Here is a 27949-nt window from a genome sequence, read left to right as displayed (position 1 = left end):
AATGGAACATCCACACGTCTGGAGTTCAGGAGTTCAGGAAACAGCACAACAACACTGTGATGTGTGTGCATGCATTAGCAGAGTAAGCAAAAACTGGATTGGTAGGAATGTGGCATGGAATCTTTATTTACAGCTGTCACGGTCCGGTTTATGGGTAGTCGAAGTCCTGGCAGAGAATGTAGGGACCAGGGGCAAGACGTCGGAGAGGGAGCAGGAACGAGAGTTCGGAAGCCAAGGGTCCGAGGGATCAGAGAGCCGGGAGTCAAGAGGCCAAGGGTCTGAGGGTCAGGAAACCAGGAGTCAAGGAGTCAAGGGTCCGAGGATCAGGAAACCAGGAGTCAGGAAACCAAACGCAGCAAGGCAGGAAGTGTGTTGCTGTGGCAAAGAGCCAAAGGGAAATGCTGACCTTATATCCCTTCCCAGCTCTTGCCACCAGGTGCTGTGAGTTACCAATCAGCCTCACCTGTGCGGCCGTGCCTTGCCTCTTCAGAACAAACTTCGGAAAGCCCTGGCTCCTGCACGCCCTGACAACAGCTTCAAAATAAAAGAATCATGGTGTGTGTCTTCTCTCATCAGCTCCAAGAGAGAACAGAACAAAGGACGGAAGTGGAAAGTTCTAACTTCCGTTCTCACAGCATAACAGTAAGAAATACAAAACAAGGTATCATCAGTTGTTCCATATCCAGTTCTAACTGTAGCTTCTTGTCCCACATAGAGATTTCTCAGGAGACAGATGAGGTGATCAGGCACTCCCATTTCTTTAAGAACTTGCCATAGTTTGCTGTGGTTGACACAGTCAAAGGCTTTTGCATAGTCAATGAAGCAGAAGTAGATGTTTTTCTGGAACTCTCTAGCTTTCTCCATAATCCAGCGCATGTTTGCAATTTGGTCTCTGGTTCCTCTGCCCCTTCAAAATCCAGCTTGCACTTCTGGCAGTTCTCGGTCCACATACTGCTTAAGCCTGCCTTGTAGAATTTTAAGCATAACCTTGCTAGCGTGTGAAATGAGTACAATTGTGCGATAGTTGGAACATTCTTTGGCACTGCCCTTCTTTGGGATTGGGATATAAACTGATCTTCTCCAATCCTCTGGCCACTGCTGAGTTTTCAAAACTTGTTGGCATATTGAGTGTAGCACCTTAATAGCATCATCTTTTTAAATTTTAAATAGTTCAGCTGGAATATCATCACTTCCACTGGCCTTGTTATTAGGAGTGCTTTCTAAGGCCCATTTGACTTCACTCTCCATGATGTCTGGCTCAAGGTCAGCAACCACACTACCTCGGGTGTACGAGACCTCCATATCTTTCTGGTATAATTCCTCAACTCAACTCAAACCTCTATCATTGTTTAAAATCACCACTCTTTCCCTCTCAGTGACATTACATCCCTGGTTTACTGAAACATCTGCTGCTTTTTGAAATAACTGTTTTCCTCTTAGTGACCCTCATTCCCTAATTTACGCAAACATATATTGTTGTTTAAAATTGCCATTTTCCTCTCAGTGTTCTTCAACCCTGCTTTACTCAAAGCATCTGCTGTTGTCTTAACCACCACTTTTCCCTTCTCAGTATATATCCTGCCTCACTACCATGCCATGTTGTGCAACCTGCCCTCACCCCTACTATGCCCTGACTTGCAGGCCCAGTCTTGTGAATCAGCACTACAAATCCTCCATTAGGGGTTGTGTGATGACATTCAAATACATACAACATGAAACAAAAGCTGTACAATGAAGGTGGTAGATGTACGTTTGTGGGGAGCCAACTGCACATCTTAAGGGCTACCACAGCGAATGTTTCTGGACTTTTGTCCACTCAGCCAAATTCAAAATCTGAAGATTTCTTTCTTGTCCTCTCTAGAAGATTCTTCTTTACTTCAGTAGGATTTCATGTCCTTTATCATGAGAAGCCATATATGATTCATCCAGCAAAATATTCTGCATGCCAGCTCTGAGAAGCAAATAAACATAGTTGTTGACCTCAGGATCAAGCCAAACACTTCTTTTTTAATTTTCTTTTTTAAAAGAACTGCTTTGCTGCTTCAACTGCAGAGTTTTCAAGAAAAAAAGAACCTATAGTAAAAATAGTGTGCCTAACAACACTTTATGTGGGGTGTTCCTCTGCCATTAGCAATGAAACATTTTTCTTTCTTTCCTAGTCTTCATTCTTCCACCTGACTGCAATAACCTTCAAACTATTCTTTATTCTCAAATGCTTACAAGCAAATAAAGATAATTAGAAAGAGTAAGGTTGGGAACAAGTGCCTATTATTTTCAACTGTGGAAACATGAATACGATCACTTTCCATATACATAGTTTACCAACAGATCAGAATATTTACCAGCTAGTGCAGCCTTGTCTACTGTGGCAACATGAAAAGCTAATGGTGGGGGAATCTCTTGCCAACAGGCCTAATTTGACCCACCCGGCTTCCCCATTAGGCCTGTAAGTTTGCTTCAGCCAAGCCACATCCACCTTCCCCACCTTTACCTGTGGGGCAGGTAAAGCCATGGCTGTGCCAAAAGGGGATGATGCTCAGTGGTCACTACACCTTGGCCCATGTGGCTCAAACTGCATGGACCACAATGGGTCAATGAATGTCATTGTAATGCCAGGCAATTGACAGGTGGGAAGCCATATGGGATCTAGTGTCCCACCCCTGTTCAAAACAATTTTCGGAGGCGGGGTACTCAGTCTCCTACAATAAAACCTACACTGAGTAGTGTCTCCGGACACCTTAAAGGAAAACCCTAAATCTGCACCGCAGTAAATCTGCCAGTATTTGAGGTGCCGTTTCAGAATCTTTATTGTTTTTCAGCAGAACACAATTACGAACATAATTATAACAAAAGCAAAAAGCCGGATCCCAATCCAACAAAGTGACATCTGAAATGTTTGCAGTTTAGAGTGGAGGTGTGGGGAAGACAGAAGCAGCTGAATTTCGAGAAAAGCCAAAGTAATTTACTTGGACCTAAGCTATAAATCTACTAGGCAATAATGACCATCTCTTGACACTGCGGTTGACTTTGATCAAGTGCACTGTCCGAGGCTTCTCCCCCTCCCCTCTCAACCTTGAAGCGTTTCCTGATGGTCTCTGCTAGTATTTATGTGCAGATGTCAAAGGAAAACTTGCAGGAGATAGCAAAGGTGCCTCACCTTCTAGGATCTCATGACCATTTACTGAAATGACGACAACTGCCCATCTCTCTTCCATAGAGATATGTTTTGATATCAGCAAATGTAGGCTTGGATAATGCAGAGTCTCTGAACTGAACAAATAGCCAGCCATGCACAGAGTGGGGATTCAATTAATGAAACTCCATTTTTAACTCACCCATTTGGAAGCGGGTGTTGCAGCAAATATTGATCACTTGCTGTTTTGAGACCGTTGTTCAAGACAGAAATAACACAGGAGTTTGCCATTGTACTCCACTGGATTTCCTGAAGTTTCATTTTCCTCAGTTGTTTCTTGTCAAGTTATATTTTTTTATCCAAGAGATAGATGGTGAAACAGGAAAAGTTTGGCACCTGCACTTCCTATTTCGTCCAGACCATTGTCACACCCAAAGCTATCCGGCAGCATGAGCAGATCAGGTAAAGGTAAAGGAACCCCTGACCATTAGGTCCAGTCGTGACCAACTCTGGGGTTGCAGCGCTCATCTCGCTTTATTGGCCGAGGGAGCCGGCATACAGCTTCCAGGTCATGTGGCCAGTATGACTAAGCTGCTTCTGGCGAACCAGAGCAGCACACGGAAGATTTGAACCGCCCACCTTCTGATCGGCAAGTCCTAGGCTCTGTGGTTTAACCCACAGAGCCACCTGCGTCCCGAGCAGTTCAGAGGTGAAGTACTTAACAGATGAAGTGGTTGCAGTAAACTCCTGGTGACTGAAAATGTAGGAAACAAAGACTGGGTCCATTGTTTGTTCCTTCAACTTCTGCAGTTCCCTTTTGGCTTGGTTTTTTTTTGGGGGGGGGTTAGAATTTTACAATCAAGCAGTTCACAATTTGGAAATAGATATTCCTTTCAGGCTTGATTACAAGATGTTTTAAAAGAGAACTGCAAAAGTTCAAGGCGTTTGTATCTAACTCTACTATCGCATAAAAGCAGGAAATCTATGAATCATTAAGCATTTCCTTTGGTTGTTGGGTTGTTTTTCTTTTTATGCTGAACATTACAATCAGCTGTGAAATGACAAGCACCCCGCTGTTGTCTTCTTAGGAGCGGCTAACAAAAGAACCACAACACTGGCTTCCTTTGTTGTCCTCCAACAGATAATGCAAATCTCTCCATGCAATCAGGCTTTGAAACCCAGCAATAACAAACAACGCATCAGAAACCATGTTAATAAAGTGCCACGGATGACAATACTAGGCGGACTTGATTACAAGGTGTTTTAAATGCAACAGATAACTCAGCGAGTTCACGGGATATAACTTATTAAGATATATCCGAGACTTGCTGTTGGCACAATTGGAAATGAAAGGAAGCTCTTTGCTTCCTCACTTTCTTCTTTCGGATGCCATCATGTAGCAGATCAAAGGCAGCGATTAACAGCCAGGGCCAAGCACAGTTGTGGAGTGGCTCTGGACAAGATCTGGGCTTGAAGGGGCAGCTGGCACCAAAGGCAAGCAAACAGGGCTTGGCAGGAGCCAATATAGAAGAACAGGAGAGATGAGCCAAGTCAACTACCTGGAACAGGCGATGAGGCAATGGGTAGGAACATCCATTCTATGACAGGCGGGATGCAGGCTGCAGCTAAGTGGTAGAGCACATGTGTATGCAAAAGCTGCCAGGTTCAACTCAACTGCATCTCCAAGTACTTCTAGGAAATACTTCTCTTTAAATGATAGGAGAGATGCTACCAGTTGTTGTTGCTGATGATGCTACCTTAGATGGTCTAATTGTTTGAACTAAAAATAAGGAATCTGTTACATGTCATGCTTAAAATGTGCAGATGTGGCCTCATTCTATGTAGCAATCTGAAAGCTACCTTTGTTTCTATTTCTTGATAGTGATCGTCCACTCCAGCTCCCACCAAATTTCCCACCAGTCATTCTCAAGTCTCCCAGACCTACTTCCATAGGGTGGTCCTCTCTTAGGACTGCAAAATTATCCAGGAGTGGCTAACCTGTGATTTTGCAGGTGTTGTTAGACTGCAACCCTCATCATCTTTGACTGTTGGCCGTGTTGGATGGGTCTGATGGGAATTTAATAACATCAGGAGGGCCGCAGATTAGCCATCCCTGTTACATCCATTTCCCTGAAAATAAGCCACATTGAACTCAGATGGGTTTACTTTTGAGTAGATATGTCTACGCTTACTGTGTCAAGTCTCAATCTCTGTTTTACCTCCAGTTCCCACCCCTCACCAGCTTTGCTGCTAGCTTGATCTCCCAGAGGAAGAACAACTTTCCATGTTACCATCAAGAAACTAGGGTGGTTGGGTAAGATGTCCCCAGATGCAGCAGTCCTATTCAAGGTGAGTCACCAATTGCCAATTGGTAATATATTGCCGAAGGCAAACAGTCACACAGGGAGATGTTTGTTTGAGCATCTGTCTGCCTAGCGAGGAGAATTTTACCATGTCATTGCAGCTTTAAAAATAAAAATAAAAAAAATTCAGGCAATCAAAATTTTATTGCATAGCTGAAGGCCATAACATTCGGGACAGATTATATAGGAGTCAAAATACAAGGAATACAAACTGGCCAGCATAAATAATTAACACAGGCATCTCTCAATCATCACCTTTAAAATCAACAGCACTAGTTTTAAACAAGTTGACATTTACATTTTTAGTGGCTGCTGTACCAAACAACACCACGTCTTCTGATAACGGATTTATTTCTACCCTGTAACAACAGTAATTCTCCTCACTACATCTCTGCATTAACACTGCAGTCCAAACCCCCTTTGTGCTGGCCTGGGGAGACGAGGGATGTTGGATTGGGTGTCCCTTTGCCCAGACTTGCCAGTCTCTGCCTGCAGAGTGATGCCAGCATCACATCCCTGGCATAGAGCTCCCCATTCCATCTGCTGGATGTGTGGATGGAAGGAAGTGATGCCGTCAGTCAGCTCATGAAAGCCCCCAAACAGGGCATCCAAAACTTCCAAACTGGGGGAAAAGTAGCCAACCTTAGTATGAATACGGTTGCTGCAGAAGTTTGCTGTGAGTCTAGAATAATCTAATGAATATTGACCCCGCTACAAGTAAACCGTTCTGTTGTAATATATATTCAGCCCTCCATGCTCTTAAATCAGTGAGGAATGTAGTTCCAGAATCTACTATGGGAAAATAAAAGGCTTGTTTTATTAAAAGTTGCTGCCTTAGGGTGTTGTCATTGTGACAGTATCTTTAAACATCTATAAACTGAAAGAGAGAGAAATAAGTTATTGATTCTTCACCTGCACTGCTTTATGTATTCTTAAAAGAAGTATTGCAGATTTTAAACTTCAGCCTCTTCTTACTTGGTGGTGGTGTTTTTGTTTTGCTTTTTCATTTAATTTTTCTATAATTCAAGAAAAAGAAGAAGCATTTTTACTGTTTTCCAAGCACCATTACCCCATGTTTCCTGGTGCTGTAAATTCTCTTTGAGGTAGCTGTGGCAACTGTTTATAAGCATCAGATTCTTCTTCTTCTTCTTCTTCTTCTTCTTCTTCTTCTTCTTCTTCTTCTTCTTCTTCAGTTATTTATTTTAATTGGATTATGATTTCATATGTTAATTGGATTTTTTTTATTGGAAAATTAATAAAAATGATTTAACAAAAAGAAAGAAAGATTTTCCTTCTTTCATTGAAGGCTGAGAAGGCTCCAGTGAAGACGTGAGATATGAACTCAATCTCTTCTGACAAAAACAGTACCCACATAGGAAATGCCCACTCAGATGCAGACCAAGTCTGTTGCCACTTAAGTGGCTAAACTGTAAAATCACACTAGTAATACACTTTTTTAAAAGAAAGTGCTGTGTGAGAGACCCAGTGGGGTTTGAAGGATGTAATGGAGATTTTCAGAGTTAAGTTTGAACCAAGCTTTCAAAGTCATGGGAATTTGGAATACGGGTGGATAAATCTGTCTATTTCTGGTCCATATCAATTTTCCACATGCATATTCATGCACTTGCCTCATCCTGTTTTTGCATTAATCTGTGAATCTTCTTAAAAGTTTACATGAAAATTCATGTTGAAATAACGCGTTTTATTACATGTTTTAATTAAAAGATCCTACTGTATATTTAATTCTAAATGCATCTTAACACATTTTAGTAGTGCATTTTGCTATATTTTCTGAGGCAAGAGCTGTAACACAAATTTTGGAAAAGTGTGAAATGCATGTTCTGATCTGCACTTTAGTCCATCATCTGACCACTTTCCACTGGAATTCACAGAAATCAAATTTCTCAAGCATCCCTAGTGAGTAATTCTCCTTTTGTGGATATTAAGACCTATAACACAGCTTAGAGTGCAGCTATGGTCTCTTGTGGAGGCTTACAAAACCCTTAAAGAAAACAAGCTAAAATATTTATTTATTTATTTATTGTAACAATCACAGCCAACCTTTTCCCTCCAATGAGGTTGATGTACATAGTTCCTTCCCTCCCCATTTAATCCTGAAAATGGCCCTTTGGTGTAGATTAGGCTGAGAAACTGTGACTGGCCCAAGATCAATGAGGATTTGAGCCATAGTCTCCCAGACCCTCATCCAACACTCCTAACAAAATGGGGTTGGGTCACCACCTGTTCCAAAGTTCAAAGGGTACACCCCGTTTTCTGGATCTTCTTCTTTGTGATGATAAGTGAGATCCTGAGAGAGTACAGGATGGATAGTAACCAGTTGGCTTCATAAGAGCTGGCCAACCCTTCTTTGACACAGCAGTAGATAATTTCTGTTGACATGCAGAGTTAAAATATTTAGAGCAGTCCTGTTTCTTTAATTAAAAGGTCCTTTAAAAAAGGAGCAAGCAAAACATGAAATTATCTGAGTTCTCAAAGAAAATCAATAGCCACTTAGAAAGTTCGGGTTATTAATTGGGAAGAGTATTCATAACATACATAAAACAGAGAGAAACTCTTCCCTGAAGAAAGCAATTGTGCCCTCTAAAACTGAGAAAAGACTGTGGTGAGAAAATAGAGGAGAGAGAGAGAGATTATGGGCAGTTTTGACATCTATGGGCAAGCAGCAGGCTATTTACAAACTGTCCATAGTATGCCAGATGCCATCAGCTGAAACGGCATTTCCATCCACTTGCTGGACAGTACATTGCAGAATTCTTGAAGCATTGGGTAGGCTATCATCTGAAGTGGCAATTACGAAATCAGTTACCACTCAATAGAAGGAAAGAAGGGAGGTTCCCTTTCCCTCATTTTAATTAACTAGTCAGTGTCTTGGTTTTATTACCTGTTTCATGCTTTTTTTAATGTGATTTTTATTCAAACCATAGCCCCAAGGAAAGGGGATTAAGGCTATCCTTTTAATTAAGTCAATAAATGATTTAACAGAATGCAATCTTCCCCCAGCCTTAATTATGGCACCTGAGAAGGTTGGGTATCAAGCAAATAAATATTTTACTTTCTATTAAAAAACAACAACACCCCAACAACATAGGCAGGAGATTCTCTGAGCAAAACCATCTCAGGGGGAGCAAAAGGACTGGGGTTTGGCAGTCTTATGACTTAACTTGTTAAACATGGAAAGCTGTGCATTTTCTCTCCTCTTGTAATACTCATGGGCACTCAATGAAGCTGAATTTTGGATGATTCAGGACAGACAAAAGAATGTACCTTTTCTCATGGTGTATAGTCAAACTATGAAATTCCCTCTCACAAGGGGTAGTGTTAGCCAATAACTTGGGTGGTCCTATAAGTGCAGCAGACAGATTTATGAAGGCTATCGGTGGCTACCAACCCTGGTGGCTACATCAACTCAACTCAACTTGTTATTGTCCAGGTCAACGTCCAGTATTGAGACAAGATACAAAGCCCATAAAGCACATTCTCCAAATGTGTATAATAGAGTAAAAGAGAATTTTAAAAAATACAAATACCATAGAATAAAACAAAATGGGCATCAACAATTTAAAGTCAGATACTCCAAAGAAAAAAATTATAGGTCTGGGATCAGTTCCTGGTGGGCTGCAGTATTTGGCCACACTGAGAGTGATGCATCCATTTTTATCCAAAAGGAGTAGAAGGACATAAAATTCATCTGAACACCCAGACAGATTTGATAAGAATTCAATAAGAAATTGATAAGAAAAAATTCAATAAAGATTTAACACAAACCACAGAAAAGGGAGCAGCACAGGAAGACATGGGTCTCTGACTCAACCTTTCCAGAGTCGCTGGAGTACTTGTGTTCCATGGTAGGTTTCTTTTTCCTTTTCCTTTTTAAAGTATCTTCCCTCCAGGACTCCTGGGGGGATGGCATTTAAATGCATCAGTGTCAAGGCTCTGCAATGCTTTTGGACTGAGAGTGCAGAAGGATAGCTGCTCTGTTGGACTGGAGTGCTCTGTCAGTTAGAGCGTTCTTGGAATTTGAGCCTAGATCATGCTGGCATTCAACATCTACAATACATTACTTAAGAGCCACTCTAGCCTTGTCCTATTCCAGAGGGATGAGTGAACCCAAGTATAATCTGTTGTGCTGTGCCCTTCCCTAGTGGCAAGTGGGGAGAGGAGCAGATAACATTTGATTCGTTTCACATTTAAGGGTGAATCAACATAATCCATGTTTCCATAACAGCAACAGCAACAACAATTTGTTAGATGCTGGTAGGTAGCCGTGTTGGTCTGATGCAGTCGAAATATATATATATAGAGAGAGAGAGAGAGAGAGAGAGAGAGTCCAGTAGCACCTTAGAGACCAACTAAATTTGTTCTTGGTATAAGCTTACCTGTACATGCACACTTCTTCAGATACGAAGAAGTGTGCATGCACACGAAAGCTTATACCAAGAATAAACTTAGTTGGTCTCTAAGGTACTACTGGACAATTTTTTAATTTTTTTTATATAATTCAACAATTTGTTAGTCACTTTATCTTGCCCACTTATAACCAAAGTGACTTACAACCAAACAAACGAACAGGCAATAAATCTCACATAGAGATACATTAAAGCTAAGAGGCGAGAGAAATACATTAAAAACATCCAACTCACTACTAAAAGGCCACATAGTTAAAGGCCAAAAGCTTGGATACAGAGGAATGTTTTTTTGCCTGGTGCCTAAAAATATGTAGTGAAGGCCCCAGGTGAGCCTCCTTGGGGAGAGCATTCAGTGAACAGAGAGCTACCACAGAAAAGACTGGTTCTTGAGTTGCTACCCTCTGGACCTCTCGTGGAAGGGACACATGAAGAAGGGCCTCAGAACATGAGTGCAGTGTCCAGGTCAGTTTACATGGGGAGAGGTGGTCCCTGACGTATTGTGGTCCTGAGTCATTTAGGGCTCTATAGGTCAAAACCATCTCTTTGAATTTAGCCCAGAAAGTCAGGTCAAACCATCTTGCCCCAGTGTGGAACCTGCCCACTAAATTTTGCACCAGTGGAAGATTCTAAACCATCTTCAGAGGCAGCCCCACATAAACCTGTTGCAGTAATCCAACCTAGAGGTTACTAGATCATTGATGACAGAAGTTAGGCTATCTCTGTCCAGAATGGTGCAGCTGGGCCACCAGCTGAAGCTGATGGAGGGCACTCTGCAAAACTGAGGCTACCTGAGCCTCAAGTGACAGCAAAAGATCCAGAACAGTGGGTCCCCAGCCTTTGGGTCCCCAGATGTTGTTGGACTACAACTCCCATCATCCCTGACCACTGATCATGCTGGCTAGGAATGCTGGGAGTTGTAGTCCAACAACATCTGGGGACCCACAGGTTGAGAAACACTGATCCAGAAGTACCCGCAAGCTGCATACCAACTCCCTAAGAGGGAGTGTAACCCCACCAAGAGCAGGCAACTTCCCACCCACCCCTTCTAGGGGTGTCAGTCTTTGGATTGAGATTTAGTTTGCTGCCTTTCAGGTAGTCCAGTACTTCCACTGCCTCACCTGCAGGTGTAAAGGAGTAGAGCTGTGTGCCATCAGCGTATTGCTGACAACATACTCCAAAACCCTGGATGACCCCACTCAGACATTTCATGTAGATGTCAAACAGTATACAGGATAAAATAGAATCCCGAAGAACCCCACCTTGAAAGTTCCACTCGGCCAAACCCTAGTATCACCCTCTGGAAACAACCATTCAAGTAGGAACTGTCAGGAGTTCAGCCTACACTCAAGTAGGACCCTGGCAGAGACATATGCCCGACTGGCATGTTCCCTCCCTTCTGGTCAATTGTTCAGTAGCTTCATAAGCCTTCTTCAGCCCAAACATCACAGAGACTGATACCAACAAACACCAGCACACTTAGGGATTCGCAGAGTTTGCGCATCATGTGTAACAGACCTCAGCAACTCAGCATTTTGGCTAATCTACTTTTATTTACATATAAACACACACGGAGCACTGCAACATGGCTCCCTCTCTCTCTAGCATTAGACAGCAAAGAGAAAAAGAACAAAGGACAATAGTCCCTCTTCATGGAACACAGTAACACAAACATCCTATTTCTGTCACTTCCCACTCTGTGGAGTCAAAACATATATCGTCATGTGATAGATAAAAGTCCCATGACTGCAATCATGGAGCAGGAATTCTAACAGGAACCACCTTTGTGGAAACACAACAAAACAGTGCCACTGATCCCCAGCACAGTCACTCCAGAAAGATACCATGGTTGATGGTATCAAAAGTCGCTGAGAAGTTGAGGAGAATCGACAGGGACACATTTCCCCTATCTCTCTCCCTACAGAGACCATCATACGGGGCGGCCAAAGCAGTTTCCATGTCAAAACCAGGCCTAAGATGCAACTGAAATGGATGTAGAATATCAGTTTCCTTCAAGAGTGTCTGGATAATACTCAAGCCAAATTACAACCATCCATCAAAATTTGCACTTCTCCAAATTTTGCAATGCAATTCTGTAGCCAAGCAATGTGTAGAAAAATGCATGTGCTGAGGGAAAGTGTGCATAAAAAATGCACATGCCAGTAAAAAAAATAGCACAAAATGCATTTGAGCAGGGAAGACATAAATATTAGAAGAAAATACACTTTGCAAAAATGTGCATGTTAGCAGAAAGTTGCACACAAATGCTGATGAATTTTCAGAAGGGCATTTTTTTATATCTATAAAGCAAATTGATGTGGAAATGTGGAGAACTGAATTTAAGATTGGAAGAAGGAGAAACAGAGAGAAATTGAAGTTGAAAAATTGGGCTATCCCTAGTTTCCTCCCCTTTCCTGGCCTTTGTACAGTGGAACCTCTACTTACAACCATAATCCATTTCGGAGGTCTTGTCATAACTAGAAACATACATAAGTAGAGGCGCACTTTTCCATAGAAAGTAATGGAAAAGTGAATTAATCTGTTCTAGACGATGAAAAACACCCCCTAAAACAGCAATTTAACACAGATTTTACTGTCTAATGAGACCATAGATCCATAAAATGAAGGCAATAATCAATGCACTGTACTATGAAATAAATAAGACAGTATTGTAGATTTTAAAAAAATTATTTATTTTCTTATGTGCACGGAAGGTGGGTGGGCTTACCTGGCTACAAGCTGGGGGTGGGGCAAAGGTCAGTAAAGAGCTGATTCAGGGTCACTTTTTTTTCTTGCCAGGCCATGTTCTTCTCTGGACTTCCTCAGATTAGTTCCTTGGTGGGCTTTGGGGCTACAGTGTGCCCTGCTGTGCCTCTTGCAGGTGGTACCTCTTCCACAGCTTTGGGGGTGGGATGGGGGCCCTCTTCCCGGCAGCAGAGGGCCACTCTGCAGCCGGCGGGGTGAGCTCCAGCAAACTGGAGGCCTCTCTCCAGCGGCGGAGGCCCCAGCGCTGCCCCGCAGCCGGCCAGGTGAGCTTTGGGCTGCTGGCAAGGCCTCTGTTCGTATCTAGAGGAAAGTTCCTAAGTCAAAGTGTTGGACTTGCTCCATATTTGCCATTGGGTCCCCGGAGCACAGATTCACACAAAGTGGCAATCAACCTTACAGGATTCAAAAGGATTTATTTGAAATGCATATGCAAGACAAAGGCACAGCGCGATAAGCTCGCAATCTGCACACCCAATTCTGAGCATGCCAGCTTTTTATATTCCTTAGAATGCATAGACACATGTTCACATGTAAAACATGTGATTTACGCTAATATATAGCTTTGTTTCTTGTGTTACCCTCCTCCTTTTCAGTTTGCCTCCTCCTTTTCAGCCTCCCCCTGCCTGGGGTTACAATAACACCCATTCAATCTTGCTCTTATCTCTACCCGCCTAAGCCAGACATTCCAGAGAGAGAGGCCCATTTTCACTGTAACATCTAAGCAAGAAGAAAAAGCCTTGTTCTTCTGACTGGTGTAAAACCTCCCTCCCCCCTTTAAGGAAGGGGGTTTGGGGATAACATATGAGAGAGGAGAAAATGCCTCAAACAGTTTTTGGGATATAATAATAATAATAATAATAATAATAATAATAATAATAATAATTTATTATTTATACCCCTCCCATCTGGCTGGGCTTCCCCTGCCACTCTGGGCGGCTTCCAAAAAAATATTAAAATACTGTAATACATCAAACATTAAAAGCTTCCCCAAACAGGGCTGCCTTCAGATGTCTTCTAAAAGTCTGGTAGTTGTTGTTCTCTTTGACATCTGGTGGGAGGGCGTTCCACAGGGCAGGCACCACTACCGAGAAGGCCCTCTGCCTGGTTCCCTGTAACTTGGCTTCTCGCAGAACAATATTCTAATGGCCCTTCTGAAGCACCTACTGAAGGTTGTAACTGGAATCATGCGCAAGTAGAGATGTACATAAGTTGAGGTTCCACTGTACAGGTGACGCTCCCAGTGGGTTTAGCTTGCTTGGTGTATTTCCAAGCTGGCATGAGACATCTATGCTTAATCTCAAGGTTGTGGGTTCGAGCTCCACATTGGGCAAAAGATTATTGCATTGCATGGGGTTGGACTAGATGACCTTCATGGTCTCTTCCACCTTTACAATTCTATGATTCTATCTCTCAGCAAGCATTTTGCACTTGGCTTGAATGAGAGTTACATCTGACCACGGACTTCACCTTTTGCTGATGCTGGCCACTTTCACCTTAATGGTGATTCCCTTGAAGCAGGCTTTTAAAATAAGATTTGTCTGGCAAAAGGACAAGTAGTGTTCTGCTAATTAGCAAAACCTCTACTTAACATTTCATTTCTTGGTCAGGGTCATTTCTGGAAAGAAACACAACTGATAATGAGCTCCTTTTGAATGGAATCCAGGAATGCTGGGGTGTTTTATATGTATCTGGAATGTAGTTAAATGTGTGGCTGGAAAGGGAAAGAAGCATTCGGTTAAAGGACTTGCCTCATTTAAATGGTAATGGATATATTGTAACATAGCAGCTTTTCCTGAAAAAGGTTCTAGAGAGCAAGAATGGCCAACATGGTCTATGAACCACAACTCTTTCTCCTCCACCCTCAGTTTGACGGACTTGCCGCTGTCACCACCCACTGTTGTGTTATAAAAGGGGTAACATCGTCACCGGCTATATAGTGAACAGACATTAAAGAACAGAGGAATTTAAAGAGTTGTGGGAAAACTGCCCATACATGAGGCTTGGTATAATATTTGGAAATAGAAAATGGAACAGATAACACAAAGGATATCAATTCTACTTGTATCCACACACAAGCAGTGTTCCACTAGTGTAGCATGGCTTCCGTCTGTTCTCCTCTCCGGAACGGACTTTGGCCTTTCAAATTTCAGGGGTGCCATGTATATGGTCAAAAATCTGTGCCCCTCCCTCTCTCACCTTCCATTCTGCTCAGCTCACCACATCATAGTTGCTGCACCCTGAAGCACCCTTGAGGCTCAGCATCCAGTGTGGCAGAACCGATCACACTGCCCTGAATTCACCTCTGCCGTTCTTCCCTATTATTGTTGAGTCATTTAGTCGTGTCCAACTCTTCATGACCCCATGGACCAGAGCACGCCAGGCACTCCTGTCTTCCACTGCCTCCCGTAGTTTGGTCAAACTCATGCTGGTAGCTTCGACAACACTATCCAACCATCTCGTCCTCTGTCGTCCCCTTCTCCTTGTGCCCGCCATCTTTCCCAACATCAGGGTCTTTTCCAGGGAGTCTTCTCTTCTCATGAGGTGGCCAAAGTATTGGAGCCTCAGCTTCAGGTTCTGTCCTTCCAGTGAACACTCAGGGCTGAATTCCTTCAGAAGGGAATAGGTTTGATCTTCTTGAAGTCCATGGGACTCTCAAGAGTCTCCTCCAGCACCATAATTCAAAAGCATCAATTCTTCCCTATGTTGTTGTTGTTGTTTAGTCGTTTAGTCATGTCCGACTCTTCGTGACCCCATGGACCAGAGAACGCTAGGCACTCCTGTCTTCCACTGCCTCCCACAGTTTGGTCAGACTCATGGACCAAACTCCATGGACAAATTCTTCCCTATGCCCCAACCCAAATCCTATCTGAAGGGTCTCCCAATCCTCTACAGCTGATTTTGAGGGCGCATAGGTAGGGAATGAAAAGTTCCAGTCCTCCAGCACATGTCCCTTACACTAGCAGAATGGGAGAGTCCCCCCTTTTTAAATTCTTTATGAACTACCTTCTGCATGAATCTCAAGGCAATTAACATGAAAATCAATTTTGAAACAGTGCAAAAAACCAACCACTATATGTAGATTTAAAAACAATGCAGATTAAACATTCTGATACTTTAGGGACTTCAAGGAGAAAGCATTGAGTTAACTGAGTATATAACCTGGGCCTATAACTTCTAGGAACCTGATCCTGAGATGTGTTGGCCCGTATATGTTAGTATCCAGACCTTGACCTTGACCTTGGAGCAGATTGAGAGCCGGAGCAGATCTTGCAAACAAGGAGTTGCATAGTTGTATTCGTTTGCCCCCACAAGTAGCCTAGGCAGCACGTTCTACTAAAGAAATATGACAAGGTAATGTTGAACTCCAAAATCCAGTGTGACTTTAGAATGAAAATGTTGGGATCTTTATTAGACAGAAACCTGAAAGTTGGAATGGTACTACCCGTAATGCCAGGCAACACTAATTCAAAGGGTTGGATGACTGGTTTGGGTCTCTCCACTAACTCAAAGCTCATTGAACCAGAAGAGGTTGTAAGTGAAAGAGACGTGGTTTGTGATGATTGTCCTTGTCTTCTGCAGCTTCCTCCCTCTCTGCAAAAAAAAAGTTTACTCCAGAGGGAATATACAGTAATAGCAATAGCAATAACAATAATAGCCTAGGAGGTGACATGGAGTGGGTGCTGCAAGAGAAAGGGAGAATCTGCAAAAATCACTCTCCCCCTCTCTTCTTCCCATGGAAGCTCCCAAAGAGCCTTCTTTCAGCAGAGGGACACAGTGGGAAACAGCCTATAGACTTGTTCTGCATTAGCCCATTAATCCAAACTTTTTGTAAATCTGGGAGATGCATGTCATCCTCTCACAGCCTGGACTGATTCTCTCCCCCCCCCCCCACCTTTGGTCCAATGAGGAAAGATGGATTCTTCCTTTGTTTGTTTTGCTTGTTCCCCAAACACTTGCAAAGCAAAATTAAACTCTGGTTCCTGTGTTAGAGAAGGGGTGGTGGTGGAATGCAGGTCGGTAAGGAATCATTTCACAGCTTTGTTGTCACTGCCTTGTCTCAGGGTAAATAACTCCTTTTATATGCTTACCGAGGTCCTTCTGTAAGAAATGAACTGCACAAGCTAGAGACCGTAAAAAGCAATACACTAGATGTGTAAGGTTTAATGAAATGTCAGCATGAGATGGGGGCATCTTTTGCATTTTAAGTTCTATCTGCTTTCTGACAAATCATGATCTTTGAGGTTCACACATTGAGCAGTTATTGTTTTTTCGAAGCTCAATCATTGATTCTCTTGTGTGGAAGCATTTAGGATCTCAGGGCTATCAGCTACTGCCTGGAATATTAGGGCTAAAAAAATTGCAGCAGTAACAATATTGTTTTAAAATACAACTTCAAAATGCACTCTGAAAGAGAAAATATTGCATTATAGGGTTTCCCCAAAAAATTCAATATTTTCTCCCCTTTACTGTTGGTCCAGACCTTTGGGCCCTGACCAATATTTCTTTCTTTATTTACATTTTCATTCTTCTCTTCCTCCAAAGATCTCAGGTGGGCTTATAAGCTTCCCTCCATTTCACAACAATCCTGTGAGGTAGGTTAAGTTAAAAGAGAGTGATGAGTTCATGGTCACCTACTGAGCTTTCACAGTTGGGTGGGCATCTGAACATGGCTGCCCATGGCCTTAAGGCCTATGATATCACAAGGCCTTGTCCCATAGCATCACTTTGTCCTGACTCAATGTTCTCAGGCTTGGGGATGTTGGAGGTGTGTGGTTTCAGTGCATGGGGCAGTATCCAACAAACATGTCCCGTCAGTGCAAGGAATTCTGACTGAGCAATGGTACTTTCCCCCCTCCCAGCATGCGCCACACACCTTTCCAAATGTGTTCTAGAGGGTTGTGTAGACCCATAGAACAGATTAATTGGTGCATGTGTGAGGAACAGGGAAAGTCTCACTGTGCAAGTTAAAGTTGAAGCATAGATGAGCCCTTAGTGGCTGACCAAGACGCTCAGGAATTTCAAATAGTTCATGTGGGAAACAGCTATTTTATCATGTGGTCTATTTGCAAGAGCCCTCTATTTGAAGAGTACAGTGGTGCCTCGCAAGACGAAATTAATCCGTTCTGCGAGTTTCTTCGTCTTGCGGATTTTTTCGTCTTGCGAAGCACGGATGCACCCTGGTACTGTATTATAATGGGATAGCGGGCAAAGCACAAAGCGGGTCGCTCCCCAGCAGGAGGAGTTTCCCCAGCCTGGAGGATCTGTTGCCGGGAAGAGGCAAAGACACCCCCTCCCACCTCCCCACGAAAACAGCCCCCCTTCCTCTGTCGCCAAGCCTTGCCGCGTCTTCGCTCGGCCAAACCGCGTCCCACATCAAAGCCCCAGCCCGCTCCTCTCCCTCTCTCTCCATGAGGTGCCAAAGGAAGTTCAAGCCCAGGAACCGAGGGCGGACGCACGAAGCGCCCGGCGCGGACTCTCCCTTGCTCCCCCCGTTACCTTGCGCCACGCCGCCGGGCTCCCCACATTCTCGGCAGCTGCTCCCGGCTTCTTCCCACCCCCGCAAAGGCGCCTTCGCGGCCGCCCAAGCACAATGGATGCCTCCTCCTCCTTTGTCCCGCCTCCTCCTGCCTTTGCGCAGTTAGGGCAAAATGGAGCAGCCACGTGGGGAGGGGGAGAGAGAGAGAGAGGCAGAGGCAGAGGCGGCACAGAGACCCAGCCAGATCTGCTGGATCCCAGCTCACCTGCCTCCTCTGTGCCCTCTCCAGAAGAGGATCCCTCTGGAAAAGGTAGGTCGCTCCCCTGCTCGCTCCCTGCCAGCCCAGTTCCCGCTTCAAAAGGAAACAAACTCGCAAGACGTTCCGTCTTGCGAAGCAAGCCCATAGGGAAATTCGTCTTACGAGCACCTCAAAAACCGCAAAACCCTTTCGTCTTGCGAGTTTTTCGTCTTCCGAGGCATTCGTCTTGCGGGGCACCACTGTATTGCAGTTGCAGTCTCTTCTCTCCCTTCATAGGGTGCATTATTTTTAAATAGGGTGCACAGGTCTTGAGGTTGCCCATCAGCAAACACACAGTTCACCAGGTCAGAGTGTTCCCCTCTATGGTAAGATGCATTGTATTTATTTCCAGTTTAAAGTAATGTAGGAAGACAGTGTTTGAGCAAACCACCCGCTGCTCCTTTAATCTTGTGCCCCAGCTGGGAGGACACACCAGAAGTCAGGATGAAAATGGGGAGGTGAGGCAGCAACTCTTCCAGAGTTGGAAGAGCAGCTGGAAGCACATTCTCAGCAGGTCCTAAAAGGGAAGAGAGGTGTGTGTGTGTGTGTGTGTGTGTGTGAGAGAGAGAGAGAGAGAGAGAGAGAGAGAGAGAGAGAGAGATGGGTGGGTGGTAAGAGTCAAAGGCAAGGAGAAATTGAAAGGGGGGGGAGAGGAGAATGGGAGAAGAAGGGCAGGCAGAGGGGAAGTAGGTAGAAACAGAGAAAGTATTTAGGTGAAGATCTGGAGCCAGTAACATCAGTGACAAGTTACATGAAGAAGGGGGAGAAAGATAGTGATAGGTTTGGGCTAACAATACAGCAAACAAGTAGACAGAACAGGATGGGATCCAATAATGGCAGGAGTCCCAAGGGCTCACCAGGAGGTCTCTGAAGGTAACAGACACCCTGGGGTTCTGCAGGTCACTGGGATCAAAAGGATGGGGTGGAGGAAGTATGACAACAGTTATTTCTTAATTTGTGTCAATGCATATGAATTAGAATATGCAGCTTTTATGCAAAACCCCACCTTTTTTCTTGACAATGTGTAGGTCGGCACTGTAGGAACATTACCTTCACGTCTGAAACTGGGCTTCTTGAGTGTGACAATTTCAAACATGTTGGCTGCTTCTTGTGCAGCACCTACCAGAACATGATAAATTCTGCTGCTGCTTAACCTGGCTTAGTTCAGGCTTATTCCAATCTTCTCTGAAAGGGCAAATGTAACCTTGGTACTCAAGCCAAATTAAATGTAAGCTTCAATGTTTTGGTGATGTAAAAATGTGCACTTGTCTGCCCAGAACAAGGTTACTTGCTGTGCTTATATAAATCCCATAGTCGGGAGGACTTGTGGAATAAAGTAAAACTCGTTAAGAGAGGTATTTCTAGGTAACCCGATTACACTGAGTAAACTCTGCCTTGTGATTCACAGGCTTCATAAGGCATACAAAGCTCTAAGGCTGAGTACGAATTGTATTTTGCTTGTTTAGATGTGGGGGGAATTGAAAGGATGACCAGTCACTCATCAGAAATGCACCATTAGCCTGAGGCACTCAAGGAAAGCTTGTAACTCCCACTGCCCTGTCAGAACATTTCCATATTCTGAAGGGAAATACCCAGTCAACAGGAAGGAGAAAGAGAGCTAACAGTTTGCATGGAAGCTGAAAGGCTTTTGTTTCTTCCACTGAGGACATGAGTTGGTAGCCGACACTGCTTGATGTGTATACCAGGAGATTATTGGGGGTGGGATGAGGAGAGAAGAATGGAGGCAGAGCTAGCTAATGTGAACTAATTTGCCATGCTCCCCAATATTAGTACCTCCTGCACCTTCCTTCTCCCACACATTGTAACCACTAACAACCTTTTCAAGTTCTGCCCACTAATGAAGCCACTGTCTCTTCCTATTCCACAGCCCCTTTCATCTCCACCTCCATTTCCATGCTTCATACTCCTGCTTTTTTTCAACTTTCTTTTGTACCCCATCTTCCCTTCGCCTTCCTCCTCCTCCTTCCTTATCTCAACTCTCCCTTGCACACAGACCACTCTCAAGTCCATGACTCTTCCTCTCTCCTATGCTGCTGCTCTTTGAACATACTTCCCACAATGGCATATGTTACATTATCTTTAAGATGAATAGAACTGTAAGAACAAGGCTGTCAGTTAGCATGTAGAGCAGGTTAAGTTCAGTTGATGGATGCTGTACATACGTATGCAGATGCTTGTTGTTAATATCCATTCTAAAGGAATGTTGAAGGAATGGTACCAAGAGTGAAATGCATTGTGTGAAGATACTATGAAATATTTGAGGGCTCCACATCCTTTAAATCCATCCATTTCCATCTTCTCCAAATTCCTCCTTTTCTCTAGTTTTCATCTGCCCTGTCACCACAGCCCTAAAGCTTTCTCTCTCACACATGCACCCACCTTCTTCCCTACCTCCCATATTCCTCCTCCACTCCTCCAAATGCCACCTTTAGCCCCACAAATAGTGTGGGAGTTTTTGCAGTCAAAACTCGCAATGCATATCTATGCTAGTTAGTAAATGAAGGGGTTAAAGACCACAGAAGTGTAAATTGCTAGAGATGGTACAGCTAGGTCATGCCTCCCCCCTTTGAGGAGGAAGGAAGTATTGTTTGTTTCCTGTCCCACCCCTCCCCACTTGAATCATGTAAGCTGAGCAGACCACATGAGGCTGGAGCTCCCATGCCCAGACTCCATGTTTGAAAATACTTTTTGTATTTTGTAACCAAGCATACCATGCCTTTGTTGTTTCTGCTGTAGCACTGAAAGGTGCTTGAGTGAGACCTATGGGTACTGTAAGTAAAGCATTTAAACTTACTCAAGTTTGTGGTCTATTTGCTCTGAGAGGGGTATAGGTCAGGGAGCAGCATTTTAACTGCTCAATACTGGGACATTTAAAGGTCTAACAATCTATATTTTTGTGCTTTGCAGATGCTGCATAGATTTGTGTTTTAAACTCTGATGGGGGTTGTGGGTTTTTTTGTTAAAGAGTGCGTCAAGCCACTATTTTTGAATTCAGGAGTCACCCATTTTTCTTGTAGTTCCCCACACATGTGGGACTTCAGGATGAATTGGTATTCACAAGTTATTTCCCAACAAATGGTTCCACTTGACCTCTCCCCATCCCCCTCTTTCACCACATAGAGCCCTCTCCCCAATTCTTTCCTTAACCCCTCCACAGGTCATTTACTACAGATGTGAATCCCCTCCTATTTATTCTTGCGCCCTCCCTCTGCTGCTGCCCCTGCCTTTAGAGCTTTGGGAAACAGCCAATGAAAATAGTGAGATGATGGACTAGCTCAAATATAGTATAGAGAGAAACAGAGCCAGATCCTTGGTATGAAATTTTAATGGCTTGATTGAAACATTTTATGGAAAGTTTATCGTTACGATTAACATTTTATAGACCTTTCTGCACAGGGGACGCAATTTTGTTATGCAACCAAGCAAGCAAAGTGGGGGGTGGGTGGGGAGAAATCCAATTTCTTTTTGCTTGAGTTCTATTCTGAAAGAGGTTACTTTCTAGGTGTCATTTAGTTTTCATGGAAACAAAGTTTGGGGGAGAAGAAGCACATCGACTACAAATGCGACAATAAAAGCAATAACGTTTGAGTTCTTCTTTTCAAGTACATTGTGCAAAGTTTTTGCATTATTTGTTCCAGGCTTTTTGGTGAGCGATGCAGTTGACTCCTTTTCAACTCCACTCCTGTAAAAGAAATCATTGTCAATTGATGTGGTTTGATTTCCCCCCCTCTGCTTGTCTATTCTGAGCATGTAGAGCTTTGAACACACAGCAGTTGTACTGCATATTACTAACCTGTCTTTTAGACATAATATTTTGTCTAAGAAGAGGATAAATATTGGAACTTATGGAAAAGAAAAGAAAAAGAAAGGATCAGTGGTGTTAGTTTTTACAAAACTTTATTTTTTTTAAATCCTAAAAGCTTTTGGAACCAATATACAGTCTTTTTAAAAGAAACAAACAAACCAGCAGAGCAATCCTATGCATGCATACCCAGAAGCAAGTAATCTAATGTTACTCCTAAAGTTTGGTTAGTTCCCTACCAGGACAGACTTTGCTCGTGTGCTCAAGACATCGATTCCATAAATCATATTTTGTTGCATTGTGCGAAGTATGAGCAGGCCAGGGCTGAACTGATACTATCCTTGCTGGTGCCTTTCCTGGGAAAATCAGAGGCTCACTATGTCAGGTTCCTACTGGAAGACCGGACAAAAGCTAGAACGTTGGCAGTGGCAAAGTTTTTATCGGTGGTTGCAAGAACAAATGAGCCCTATATTCTAAACAAAATGCTTGATTAACCTGGAGGTAGGCTGTATGAACTGTGTATTGATTTGTAATGTTTTGTTGGGTCTCTGGACCGTAATAAAGATTGTTGATGTTGGTTAGGAGAGCAACTTTAGTTACACTGTAGTTCAGGGACAGGGAATGTGTGGCCTGCCAGAGGTTGCTGAACTACAACTCCCATCGTCTTTGACTATTGGCCATGCTGCAGCTGATGGGGACTGGAGTTCAACATCATATGGACCATTGGGCCATTTAGGACAGACATTTTAATAACAAGTATTAAACAGATATCAAACAGAGCTCCGTTGCTTATAGCATGGTGCTGATAACGTCAAGGTCGATTCCCATGTGGAACAGCTGCATATTCCTGCATTGCAGGGAGTTGGACTAGATGGTCTTCAGGGTCCCTTCCAACTCTACAATTCTACGGTTATATGATTCTAAGTAAGCTCACGTGTTTGTACAACAATGATGAACTTAACTTAACCTTTATTACTAACTGTCAAAGCTAACTAAACAGACCTTCCCTTAGGAAGAAAAAGAGTTTGGATTTGATATCCCACTTTATCACTACCCAAAGGAGTCTCAAAGTGGCTAACAATCTCCTTTTCCCTTCCTCCCTCATGTGGTGATCACACAGGATCCCCGGACGTTTCACTGTCTATTGTTCCCTGTGCCACCACCCAGGCCCTACCTGGTACAATACTGAGTCCAGTCAGGGTTAAATTGGAACATAAACTTCTGTTTATTTATTGCAGTTTAACAAGCGTGTGGTTTCATAAACAGTATCGGTCCATTACAATCATGGGGTGCCTATCCAGACCTGTAACTTCCACTACCTGCTCTCACTCACTAAACCACCTCTCAGATATTTACTTGTCCTCCTAGTTCCTAACTGTTCCTGACTCAGCTTATTTTGCTACACTAACTCAACCTACCCACGGACTCTATCCCAATTCACTCCCACTCTCACTCCAACCAACCACCCAACTCACAACAAACTCCCCCCTTCACCCCTCCCAGAGCTGGTTTTATAGTCCCTCTGACTCCACTCCCCTGGGTTCTGATTGGGTAACCTGTTTAACTATTACACCTCCAGCACTCTCATATGTTAACGTCACACCCCACAACAAACAATCTGTGAGGTGAGTGAGGCTGAGAGACTTCAGAGAAGTGTGATTAGCCCAAGGTCACCAAGCAGCTGCATGTGGAGGAGCGGAGACGTGAACCCGGTTCACTAGAGTACAAGTCCACCACTCTTAACCAGTACACCACACTGGCTCTCTAGGATTCTAAGATCCTAGGACTCTAAGATTCTATTCATCTTCAAGATATAGTAACATATGTATATCATCCCACCAAGTGCTAACTGCGGCTCAGGACTGCAATACCTCTTTCCATATGAACCTACCCGGACCCTGAGATCACCTTCTGAGGCCCTCTTTCATTTGCCTCCTCCTAGAGAGGTCCAGAGGGTGGCAACATGAGAGCGAACCTTCTCTGCAGTGGCTCCCCGTCTGTGGAATGTTCTTCCCAGGGAGGATCGCCTGGCACCTTCATTATACCCTCCTCTGCACATGTTCCAGCTTGTCAACATCCTTCTTAAATTGTGGTGCCCAGAATGGGACACAGTATTCCAAGTGTGGTCTGACTAAGGCAGAATAGAGTGGTACAATTACTTTCCTTGAACCGGACACTATATCTCTGTTGATGCAGCCTAGAATAGCATTAGCTTTTTTGTTGTTGCTGTTTCTTCTTTTATCTTTGGCGATCACTCGTAGCCTAGTAAGATTGTCTTCCATAAACACGGTTTTAACAGTGAGTCTGTAAGTGACCGTGGAGGCCAATTCTGGACCCACACAACCTTCCACAGTGGGGACATTGATCACAGTGTGGATTTGCCAAGCGTGTCTTCCTCTTAGCATGTTTCTCCCTTGTGTTCTGAGTTCGAGTGTCTTCAAAGTCCATGACACCTTTGGTAAAGGCTGTTCTCCAATTGGAGCGCTCGCAGGCCAGTGTTTCCCAATTGTCAGTGTTTATACTACATTTTAAAAGATTTGCCTTGAGACAGTCTTTAAACCTCTTTTGTTGACCACCAGCATTACTCTTTTCATTTTTAAGTTCGGAATAGAGTAGTTGCTTTGGAAGACGATAATCAGGCATCTGCACAACATGACCAGTCGAACGATGTTGATGTTGAAGAATCGTTGCTTCAATACTGGTGATCTTTGCTTCATCCAGTACACTGATATTAGTTCGCCTGCCTTCCCAAGTGATGTGTAAGATTTTTTGGCGACACTGTTTCACACTGTTGACTCATGTTAATCTTGTGGTCCACCAAGACCCCTAGATCCTTTTCACATGTACTTGTGCATCTGATTCTTCCTGCCTAAGTGCAGAACCTTACATTTGTTCCTTTTGAAATTCATTTTGTTAGCTTGTGCCCAGTTCTCCAATCTGTTAAGGTCTCTTTGAATTCTGATTCTGTCTTCTGCAGCATTAGCTACCCCTCCCAGTTTGGTGTCATCTGCAAATTTGATGAGCATCCCTTCAATTCCTTCATCTAAGTCATTTATAAAAATGTTAAACAACAACGGGCCTAGGACAAAAATCTGAGGCACCCCACTTGTCACTTTTTTCCAGGATGATGATGAACCATTAATGAGTACTCTTTGGGTTCTGTCAGTCAACCAGCTACAAATTCACCTAACAGTTACCTCGTTCAACTCACATTTTACCAGCTTCCTCGCGAGAATATCATGGGGGACTTAGTCAAAAGTCTTATTGAATTCAAGATATACTATGTCCACAGCATTTCCCTGATCCACCAAGTCTGTAATTCCATCAAGAAAAGAAAAGAAAAGAAAAGAAAAGAAAAGAAAAGAAAAGAAAAGAAAAGAAAAGAAATCAGATTGGTCTGGCATGACTTGTTTTTGAGAAACCCATGCTGGCTCTTAGTAATCACAGCATGCTCACAGACCAACTGTGGAATTATCTGTCCTAGGACCTTCCCTGATATCGATGTCAACCTGGGCCTTCCCTTTCCCCCATTTTGAAGATGAATTTGTAGGGACCTCACCTGTTCCCCAAGAATTCTCAAAGATAATAGACAAAGGCTCTGAAATTACATCCGCAAGCTCCTCAGGCCCTGGAGATTTGATTTCATTTAAAGTAGCAAGGTGTTCCCTTACTACCTCTTTTCCTATCTTGGGCTACAGCTCCCCCCCTTAAATCATTTATTCTGTTATCACCAGGTTGGGCATCATTTTTCCTTTTGCATGAAGACAGAGGCAAAGTAGGTGTTGAGTAGTCCCACCTTTTCTCTGTCACACAATAGCATTTCTCCATGTTTCCCACATGGAGGACCTACCACTTATTTGTTCTTCCTCTTACTTCGGACATAGTCAAAGAAACCTTTTTTTAAATTATTTTTAGCCTCTCTTGCAAGCCTGAGCTCATTCTGAGCTTTAGTCAACCTGACTTTCCCCCTGCAACTGCCGGCTACTTGTGTATACTCCTCCTTTGTGATTTCCCCTTTCTTTCATTTCTTATACATGCCCTTCTTAACTCTCAGCTCATCTGTATGCTCCTTATGCAGCCACACCAGTTTCCTTAGATGCCTCCTACTTTTCTCTCTTGTTGGTATTGTCTGCATTGGGTCTTTAGTGTTTCTCCTTTTAGAAACTTCCATCCTTCTTGGACTCCCTTCTCACTGAGTATTTCTGACCACGGGATCACACCCAGTAGCTCTTTCAGGTTTTTGAAACTGGCCATCTTAAAGTCCAGAGTGCATGTCTGACTTCATTCAGTTTCCCCTTGCGTAAAATCTCTGAGTCGACAGAAAGCTTTCGGAGGGAAAACCAGCAAAATACTCACCTAGAGTTCCTTTCTTTCCCCCTTCCTTTTGGTTAGGCTGACCACTAATGGAAAGAATAAGAAAATAAAACTCTTTTTTGTTCACCTTGCTTTTTGACAACGAATAAGAAAGGTCCAGGGAATTGCATGGAAATCAGTGGTGGCTGCTGTCCATTGGGACTGTTGGGGCAGAAGGGAGGGAGCACAAACAGTAGGCGGAGCAGGAGTCAATGAAACTAATCCAACTAATTCATGTTTCATCTCCATCATCCCTGTTGAGTTCTACAAGGGTGGCACTGAAACTGAGCAGGATGAGAAAGCTGATAGGCAGCACTACCCCCCTGTTTGGGTTGTAAGAAGGTAGGCGGGGGCTGGCCGAGGGTAGTGTGAGGTTGGTGGGGCAATGCCCCATTTATTATTATTTTATTTATTGAAGTCGTTAGTCACTTTATCTTGCCCAGGGCAGCCCATAGTGACTTACAACCAAACAGATAAATGTCCTAACAGGGCAGTCTTTACAACTGGGAAGACATCAAGTGCAGCGATTCCATTGAATCTGGAAGCTGGCTTAAGGGTATAGCACCTGGGGACAGAAGCTTCTCTTTGGAGGAAATGTACGGCATAATATAATAAATAAGCATAAATAAAGTTGGCCTCCAACTGTTTTGATCCTTTCATAGGACCTTAACGCAGCTATTAGTCAAGAAATGCCAAAAATAACTTTTCTTCTTCTTCTTTAGGATGCTGATTGCAGATGCTATTTTCCCGAAACCAAAAGTGACAGTAAAATTGTGATCTACTCTGGGGAAAATGAGCACAGCCTTTACTTGATGCAATACACAAACTTGAACTTTAATGGATTTCTCAAGAAAGCTCATCTCACAGCAAGAATTCTTTCATCCTGCAGTAGTGACAGAGAAAATGGGTTCACAGGAGGGTTTCCCCTCCCCTCTCTTTCCCAGTATTAAGTTAAGAAAAATAAAATAAAAAAGTAGAACTGATATGGGAAACTTTTTTCCAAAGCCTTTATACTTATGAACCACAGCCTGTGAAATAATGTCCTATGCATTTTAAAGACATGGTGAAATCAAAGTACTGCATAAATAAATAAAAAAACCATTTTCCGAGATACAATCATAGGCAGGATATATTATTAAAAGTTTAATTACCATCTCACTGTATATATGAATATAGAAGATCAAGAGAAGATTTGAGGTGAGAAAAGCTGTTTAATTAAAAATTTACCAAACTTTTTTTAAAATAAAAACGTGAGATGTATAGCTGCATTTTCTACTAAAGACAAGTTTATTATTCTTTTATTGATTTGATAC

At 43.2% G+C, this 27949-nt stretch overlaps 1 long non-coding RNA gene across 1 annotated transcript; it reads left to right on the top strand.

Annotated features, from left to right (window-relative positions):
• Positions 1 to 9: 9 nt before the first annotated feature.
• On the top strand, positions 10 to 27454 carry LOC308480331. Its single transcript, XR_013988049.1, has 3 exons — positions 10 to 61; positions 5359 to 5482; positions 27359 to 27454. It is a non-coding gene; the product is annotated as an uncharacterized lncRNA (long non-coding RNA).
• The last annotated feature ends 495 nt before the right edge of the window (positions 27455 to 27949 follow it).

The sequence above is a fragment of the Podarcis pityusensis genome, assembly GCF_964106645.2.
Source record: "Podarcis pityusensis genome assembly, chromosome: 6".
In the NCBI taxonomy this organism is placed as follows: domain Eukaryota; kingdom Metazoa; phylum Chordata; class Lepidosauria; order Squamata; family Lacertidae; genus Podarcis; species Podarcis pityusensis.
This window is presented reverse-complemented; position numbering and strand designations above follow the sequence as displayed.